The following is an 8,011-nucleotide window of genomic DNA, read 5'->3' as shown; positions in this document are numbered from 1 at the left end:
AGCCAGATAGAAGGTTATGAAGCTTTGTTAAACATAGAATTCATTTACATTTTCACTGCATATGGATCTCTACTGAAGAACACGATTAAAGAACATCCAACTTGGCGTATTCACACATCGTCAAAAACTTAAGTTAGGTAGACTGCTAATATCTCAATGTCGTTGAAACTACTATGAAGATACAATGCCCTATCGCAATCATTCTGAAGCATTTTAATTTCAATTACTTAAATCATTTTTCAAGGACATTTATTTTCAGGCAGTTCTGGAAAGGGATAGAAGTAGAATTCCCTAAGAGTGTAACTACATTAGGACGGTTTTACAGACTATAAATGGTAAGAGTTAAATATTTCAGATTTAAATTTGAAAATAAATGCTCACACTTAACTTTTGTTCATATGTTATTGCTTAATAAATATATCCTAACTTTATAATTTTTTTTGCACTTCGTCATTAGCGAAAATTGACCTAATCAATGGGAGGGTAGAGACCACAGTTCTCGATATATTGGCTCCTAGAAAAGTCTTCTTCTAGACCAAACTATATCGACTAGAAATGGGTCGTTATTATTACTACTATTTTTTGATAATATCCTAGATCTTCAGCGCCCAGAGCCTTTTTCAGGCCGGCCATTCTCTCCTTGTTCAAAACTGTCCTTTACCGAACAGTGAGCTGTAAAATTAAAAAAAAAAAAAGCCCAGAGCCCTTACTACTAAACTAATCCCTTCCCTGCGCGATTATTGTTAACCATATTGTCTATGCTTATAAAGTCTATCTCCTACCAATTCCATTACTAGTTTCATACCACATCCGAGTAAGATCTTACACCAGTTTTCTTTAACTATAGAGACCGATCAAGTTAGTAGTACGGCAGGTTATTTGCTGCATCTTCTACTTTTCACTAATTCATTTACATAGGATGTCACTCATAAAAGAAAAACGACTATATTTTTCCCATTTATTTATAAATGAATACAAACACCCTAACATCATACGACGTTTTTTGATGATAAATTTACGATAACTGTGCACATCTACAGTATAGGATCACCATCAATATTAAATTAGTAATGGAGACTGGGAAAAATAAAAACTATAAGGAGTATGATGTTCATTACAATGTGCAAAATCACCGAAATATTGTGAAATCATTTTTAAGGGTTTTCTACAACAACTACAACGAAAGTAAAGAGAAGATAAATTTGTCTTAAGATATTTATTGTAAATACAATTCAAGAAACTTTTTTCTTTTTTGAATCATGTGAACAATAGGTGATGTAAAATAAAAAGACTATTTTTAAAAGAGTTTAGAATTATTTGAGTGAAGTAAACCATGTATTACAGCAACATGATTAGTCAAAGCATCCTTCCGTTTTGCTCTATATGAACAATGAGGGCACTCGAACTGTGGCTCTTTTCCGCATTCATACCTCCTGTGATTATAGAGGCTGGAGTAGTGACGATAAGTTCTGTTACATGTACTACATTTGAACCTTTTTTCAATATCTGCCAAAAATAAAAATAAAAAAAAAAAACATTATAGAAATGTATAAAAATGAGTCAAACATTTCACAGATAGTTTTCTCATTTAAAACACTTTTATTTTCACCGATTTTTAATAGTAAAAACAAATTACCTTAAGTGAATCAATTGGATGTGTTACATAATTTTTCATCACTGAGAATCATAACAATCCATTACCAACTCTCCAGTAACGGTCTTTCTAATTCCCAATTTAACCTTTCACCCAAAGTACCAAAAGAAGATAAGGGATTTGAAATTTTTTAACAAAACATTAGTTTCATTCACTACTAACTATTGTATGTATTGACGATGCCTGTAAAGATTACTAATACTATTCATGATTTGGCAGGTATTTTGATTTAAAGTACACAGCAGTTACCTTAAGTCTCCTCCAATTTATCACCTTTAAATTTAAGATTTTTACCAATTTCGGAATGATTACATTCGCTGGATGTTCGATGGTTTTGCACATACGAAGATAAAACATCGATTTTCTTCCCACAAAAAAATAAATAAATAAGCAATCTAAAACAAAACGAAATTCAGAGCTAATCGTAGTAAATAATCTTCTAGAAAGATTTTGCATTTTAAGTGATGATCATTTTTTTTTTGTAACTTCTGAATCATTAACAAATTTATTAATTGTAGTGTAAAAATATAAAATTACTTAATTTATCATAAACTGGTACTATTTAGCCATACTACTGCGATTAGTCATTTGTGTATGTTTATAATAGATTTCAAGCAGAACTTATCATGCATAATGGACATAATGTTTTCCGGAGATGATTCCTGCAGTAAGTTCTAGATAGGACATTTAAACCGTCATATTCATAATTTTGACAGGAAGTTACGATTTCTTTTGTAAACATAACCACGACCGCAAGTCCAACAAATATGAGACTTTATCACTCGTGTAGCCTGTAACAAATGATGAAAGAGAAATTAGTGTAGCTAAAATCCCTAAAATGAAGAATTAATATATTTGTAATATCATTTGGTACAATTAAATAGAATGTAAACAATAAGAATTTCTTACCAAGTGAAGGAATTCTCTAAATAGATCTGCGATTTATTATAAAAACAACCAAACGGAAAAAGGCACCTGGAAAAATTTTAAAAAAATGAACAATGTTTACAAAAGGTAATAACTAAATTAAAACTAAATAAATAAATCGAAATCAATGCTTTTGTGTTCACAACAAAACTGTCTGTGATTTTTTTCTTCTTCCAATCTGTCTTGGCTTCATCACGAATCTAAGCACCGTTCGCACTTAATCCTACGCGCGATGACATAAATAAAAAAACTGTCAACATTTAAGTTAAGAAATGAACATGTGAATTTGTTGAAATATGCTACTTATTTGGTAAAAAGTACTTCTCCATAGGAAACCTAAAAGTCAGTTTATGAATGAATTGATTTTTTTTTTTTTAGAAAAATATCTATTTCTTATTGACATTTAAGTCCAAAATTGTATCTGCTTAGGATTAGACCAAAATTAGAAACACTAAAACAAAAGCTCTGACGTGGAACACTGACTCAACTCGCTCCTTCTGAAACATTAAATTTGAAACGTCAATTTTTTTTTTCTAAAATACTGTTTACTGTAACTTTTATTAATCATGTATGAAAACAACAGATTTCTATGCAATTTTTTTTAACAAATCATTCACATTTTGATGTGCTTTTTTAAAATAAAACTGAGAAGGAAATACTGCTCTGAATTACTGAATTACTTTGCAAACTCTTTCTCAGAAAAATTTCTTCAATATCAAGTTCGATGAAAATTGTCTAAATTAGCCACCTAAGTCTACATAATTGCATTTAAATTCATGAATAACATGCTGTTAAGAGGTTGCATGAATAAAATGATGTTAAGAGGTTGTTCATAAAGAATTTACGCCTAATACAGAAGGAGCGATGCGCGGCGCGGTACACCAAGATGGTTCTGGATAGCACAGCATATTCGCGCTTTAGATTATAATGCTTCCATGGCAAGCCTCCATAGTGGTATTGAGAATGGATCCGCTTGTAAAAACTGGCGTCTTTGAGGAAGCATTTCGCTTGAAGATAGGAGGAGGAGACTCCTAAATCAGAAATTAAAAAAAAAAAAAGGGGCCAACTGCCTCAACCTTGGCACTGATCAATGATACAAAAAAAAATGCTGTAAGCCCAAAGGGCCCCATCATTAGTTTAGGTGGCTTAATCTCTTCTAGGATAGCTCAAAAATTAGAAAAGAACAGATTTTAATAAGAATGACGAGAGAAAAAGAAATAAATTTTATTTGCAATAAAACTAGGGAATATTTAAACAATTTGAATTAATCAAAAACAGATGACGACCCTTTAAAGTTGATTATCTTCCAAAAGATAACCATTTTCATCAACAGATAAATTAGTTATTCTAAAATACTAATAGGTATCTATTAGACAAATAATTAAAGGAAAATATTTACAATGTCCTACCAAACTTAACCAGTTTTTAACATTAGTATACACAAGTTTATAATAATAAGATTTATTAAAGAAAAATAATTGAAGAAATTAAATTAAAATATACCTAACTTACTGTTGGTTTATTTTTTAAAAAAACATAACACTCAAATTATAATTTATTAAAAAATACTTGAAGATGTTTTTTTTTAAAGAGATGGTAACAAAGAACATAAAAATAGATATTTTTACATGTGTCCAATAATTAAAAATTTGCTTATTTTCTAAAAGGCCAATCTAGCTACAACTTAAGGAATTTACGATTTATATTTATACTAAGAGTGAAAGAAGGGTTTTTTTTTAATGAGGAACCTTTGAAGGGATAAAAAGGAAGTTATCTTAAAAGTATATCAATAAGTACTAATAATGAGAACAAGAAAATATATGTTATTTTCTAGTCTTGGATTTGTACTTACATTTATTCACAAATTTTACGTTCGCGAGCTATTATAATCATCAATAGTTCTTTGAACATATTATTTTTTTTAAAAAATATATTGTTTTCTTGATAAAAATATATAATATATTAAAATTATAAAATACAAAAAGTTATCCTTAACAGTACATCTTATTTATTTATTAAGGATATGTTTTCGTTAGAAAGTTTTTCTATTATCTCCAAGATCCAGGTCAGGGCACCTGATATTGAGTATTTTTTTGAACCCAAATTCGTATATTTATAGTGTTGTCGTTGTAGAGATGGTATTTTGATCTTCTATTTTGTACAATTTTTTGAGCATCTCACGCACTGAAACTTAACCTACTTGTAACACAAATTTGAAAATTAAAATATAAATCAAACTGATATACTGCAACAATTTTTTTTTCATTCTTAAGAAGTGACTGACTTAGGATGATTATAGAGATTTCTTAAATGAGCCCCAAAGAAAACCTCATTTTCAGAAAATTAAAAACAAAAATTATTATTAATTTAAAAATAACAAAAAATATTTTATTCACGAAAGAAAATAACATTATTTGTTAAATGTAAGTCATTCAGTAATAGTATATGTTTCAGCCAAGGAATATAATTTTCCAGTAGACACAAAAATTGAAATTAGCAACCTTTTTTGAAAAAAAAAGAAAAGATGAGATGAATGTCTCGTACTTGGAAAATAAAATAAAAAAAATAATCATCCCTTAATAAGTTAACATAATAAGAGAATAAAGACTTTTAATAAAATATTGGTAAATCATTTCTGACCAACATTTGGTACATCTCATAAATTTAAAAATAAAACAATGTAAAATATTGAAGAAAATTTTCAGTTTCTATTTAATCATTTTCAAGTGCAACACCTTGAAAAAAAAGAAAAGTCCTTTCAAATTGGGGCACCAACTTATCCACTTAATAAAAAACTATTAAAACTAATTTTTACTTTACCTACCAGCAATTATTGTTTCTTATTAATGTAAAAAAAAAATCTTACAGATGAATATTTTTGGCATGTTTCTTCAAGGCATCTTTACGTTTTGCTCTGTACGGACAATGAGGGCACTGATATATTGGCTGTTTACCACATTCACACTTTATATGTCTATATAAGCTTGTGGCATGTTTGTAAGTCCTCGGGCATTTTGTACAGGTGTAAACTTCCGGCAATCCTGTTACTAAAAGAGAAATTAAAAGAAATTTAGTAAAGGTAATTTAAGAAACAAGTTTGTGGTTACACAAAAAAAAAATAAATAAATAAAAACTAAATTTTGTTAATAAAGATTTTCTTAAAGATCACTGTAGTATTCATTCCAAACAATTTAATTACGAATTCCAACTAATTACTAATTTAAGTTTAATCTTAATGTTTTTACAGGAATCACATCCCTACTTAAATTCGTAATTAATTTGTTCGAAATAGTTTTTTTAAAAAAAGGAATATTTGGTCCCTAAATTACGCACATTTTGTCATAAATTTATTTATATATAATAGATTTTTCTTTTTTTTTTACAAAAAAAAATGTCATTAAAATGAATTTGAAAAAATAAACTAAAACAATACATAAAAAAAAGTAATCACAAAATCGAATCACACTTATCTGGTATAACACAAATCTATTGTGACAATAAAATTATAATTTAGGACAAAAAAAAAAAAATCTGCTCGATTGTTGATTGTTGATTGTTAACAACGTTCAGTAGTAAAGATAAATTAAACAAAATTTTGAAAAATAAAGATACTCGACGCAGTGAAGTATCACTAACGATCATTTGGGTGCATGAAAGAGTGTCTTGCGAAAGAATTCGGTTGAGTATTATCTTATCATTTAGACCAAGAAAGAACGGCTCAAAATATTGGCCCTTTTTAAAAAACAAAAATAAAAAGATAAAATACTTTCCAGAAAATTGCTAAGCTATGATTTCGAAGGCACAAAGAAAGCCACGATTACTATCACTTTCTAGAGGATTCTTAAAAACTATTACACCTTCTCTGGACTAATTTCTATTTTATATTTAAAGGAGCTTAGGGGAAATTCTACCTTGGAAAACTCAAAATTGAATTAAGTACTCTATATGACCTAGCCTAGAAGTAAAGATCGAAAATCACACTCAATCAATGAATTTTTCTTTTATAGAGACAAATCAAATATTGTTACAAACTTCCTCCTATCCTAAAAAAAGCTCACGATTTTATTCACTGGAATCGAACTGTATTTCTTTTCGGTTTTCTCTTAGTAAATGAATTACCATACTTTTAACAAAATTGTTAGTCCATATTCACTTTAATGGATAAAGTACTCAATAAACCAATATAAAAAAAAAATGGAATATACATTAGTAAGACACTGTTTTTTGATATTTATTTCATTCTTTCTCTCCCTTGGGATTTGTCGCCCTTAATACCCAATTCCCTATTGTTTTTGTTTTTTCATTGAGACTGTAGTTTCCAACCGCATTCTTAATTGAATTGTCCTTGGCAATCCTTGCATGGTAGAGTATCATTAAAAGTGTACCAATTTTTTTTTGTGAACCTGAAATCATTAGAGTGTGTAAAATCGAACTAATATCAAAAATAAAATCACAAATATGTCAATAAAACATTTATGTTATAAAAAAAAAGGGAATTCTACTTACTGATAGTTTATTAAAGTAAAAGTGCGTATTGTTTGGCCAGTATTTCTTCAATATTTTCTATCTACAACTTATATAAATTTCAAATTAAAAGTAATTATTACCTTAAAATTTATTGCACGCAAAATTGTAATTATAATAGGGAAAAACTAAGATTATTTCTCTGAAAGCTATGCAATAAGAATCTCTTCGAATATAAGTAATAGTCGATGGATATTTGAATGTTAGTAAGAAATTAATTGATGAAATCCATAATTACAAAGTTTTAGGGTTTTTTATTAGACAAAATTCTGTGAATTGTTATTTGTAACGACAGCGCATATTATTTGAAACTAAGATAAAGTCTAAGTAAAGCAGAACAAGGAAACTAATGGAAAGACAAGGTACATTAATTTTTAAAAAAATGACACTTAAGGTACCTAAGAAACAAAATTAAGAAAGTGAGTATTGTCTAGTTTATTGAACAAAATTAATTAATTTTACAACGCAATCATTTTCTAGTAAATTTGAAGAAAAAAAAGTACAGTCTCATATATAATGTACAACAATAAATAAATTATAAAAAAACTTTATACAAATCAACAATACTAATATTTTTGAAAGCTTTTACAAATTGAAACTATTATGCCGAAAGATTATATGCTTTTTTAAATCACCCTTTCTTTTACTTTTATAATGGCAATAACGGCAAAAAAATTTAGGTGCTTTCCCACATTCTTGAGTCTGATGACGATACAAGTTACGCCTGTGTTTGTACACTCTAAAACAACATGAACACTGGTGGACTCCTCGGTGATCTGTAATCAGTTTCAATTGATTTTATTGGTAAATATTTAAAAAGTAGTTTGTTCAAGTTTAAATCAATTTTAAAAACAAATTAATAGCAATGCTGATGAGTGGTATGAAGCACGGTCTGCTTGTCGAATG

At 28.3% G+C, this 8,011-nt stretch overlaps 1 protein-coding gene and 1 long non-coding RNA gene across 4 annotated transcripts in view; one reads left to right on the top strand and one right to left on the bottom strand.

Annotated features, from left to right (window-relative positions):
• Positions 1–8,011, bottom strand: part of LOC141450987 (longitudinals lacking protein, isoforms A/B/D/L-like) — a 65,464-nt gene that overhangs the window by 30,736 nt on the left and 26,717 nt on the right. The window lies entirely within an intron of this gene.
• LOC141451171 (uncharacterized) lies at positions 198–1,567 on the top strand. Its single transcript, XR_012456571.1, has 2 exons — positions 198–335; positions 1,041–1,567. It is a non-coding gene; the product is annotated as an uncharacterized lncRNA (long non-coding RNA).

Source organism: Rhodnius prolixus, unplaced genomic scaffold (assembly GCF_049639745.1).
Source record: "Rhodnius prolixus isolate KJV_2025 unplaced genomic scaffold, Rpr scaffold_1, whole genome shotgun sequence".
NCBI lineage: Eukaryota > Metazoa > Arthropoda > Insecta > Hemiptera > Reduviidae > Rhodnius > Rhodnius prolixus.
This window is presented reverse-complemented; position numbering and strand designations above follow the sequence as displayed.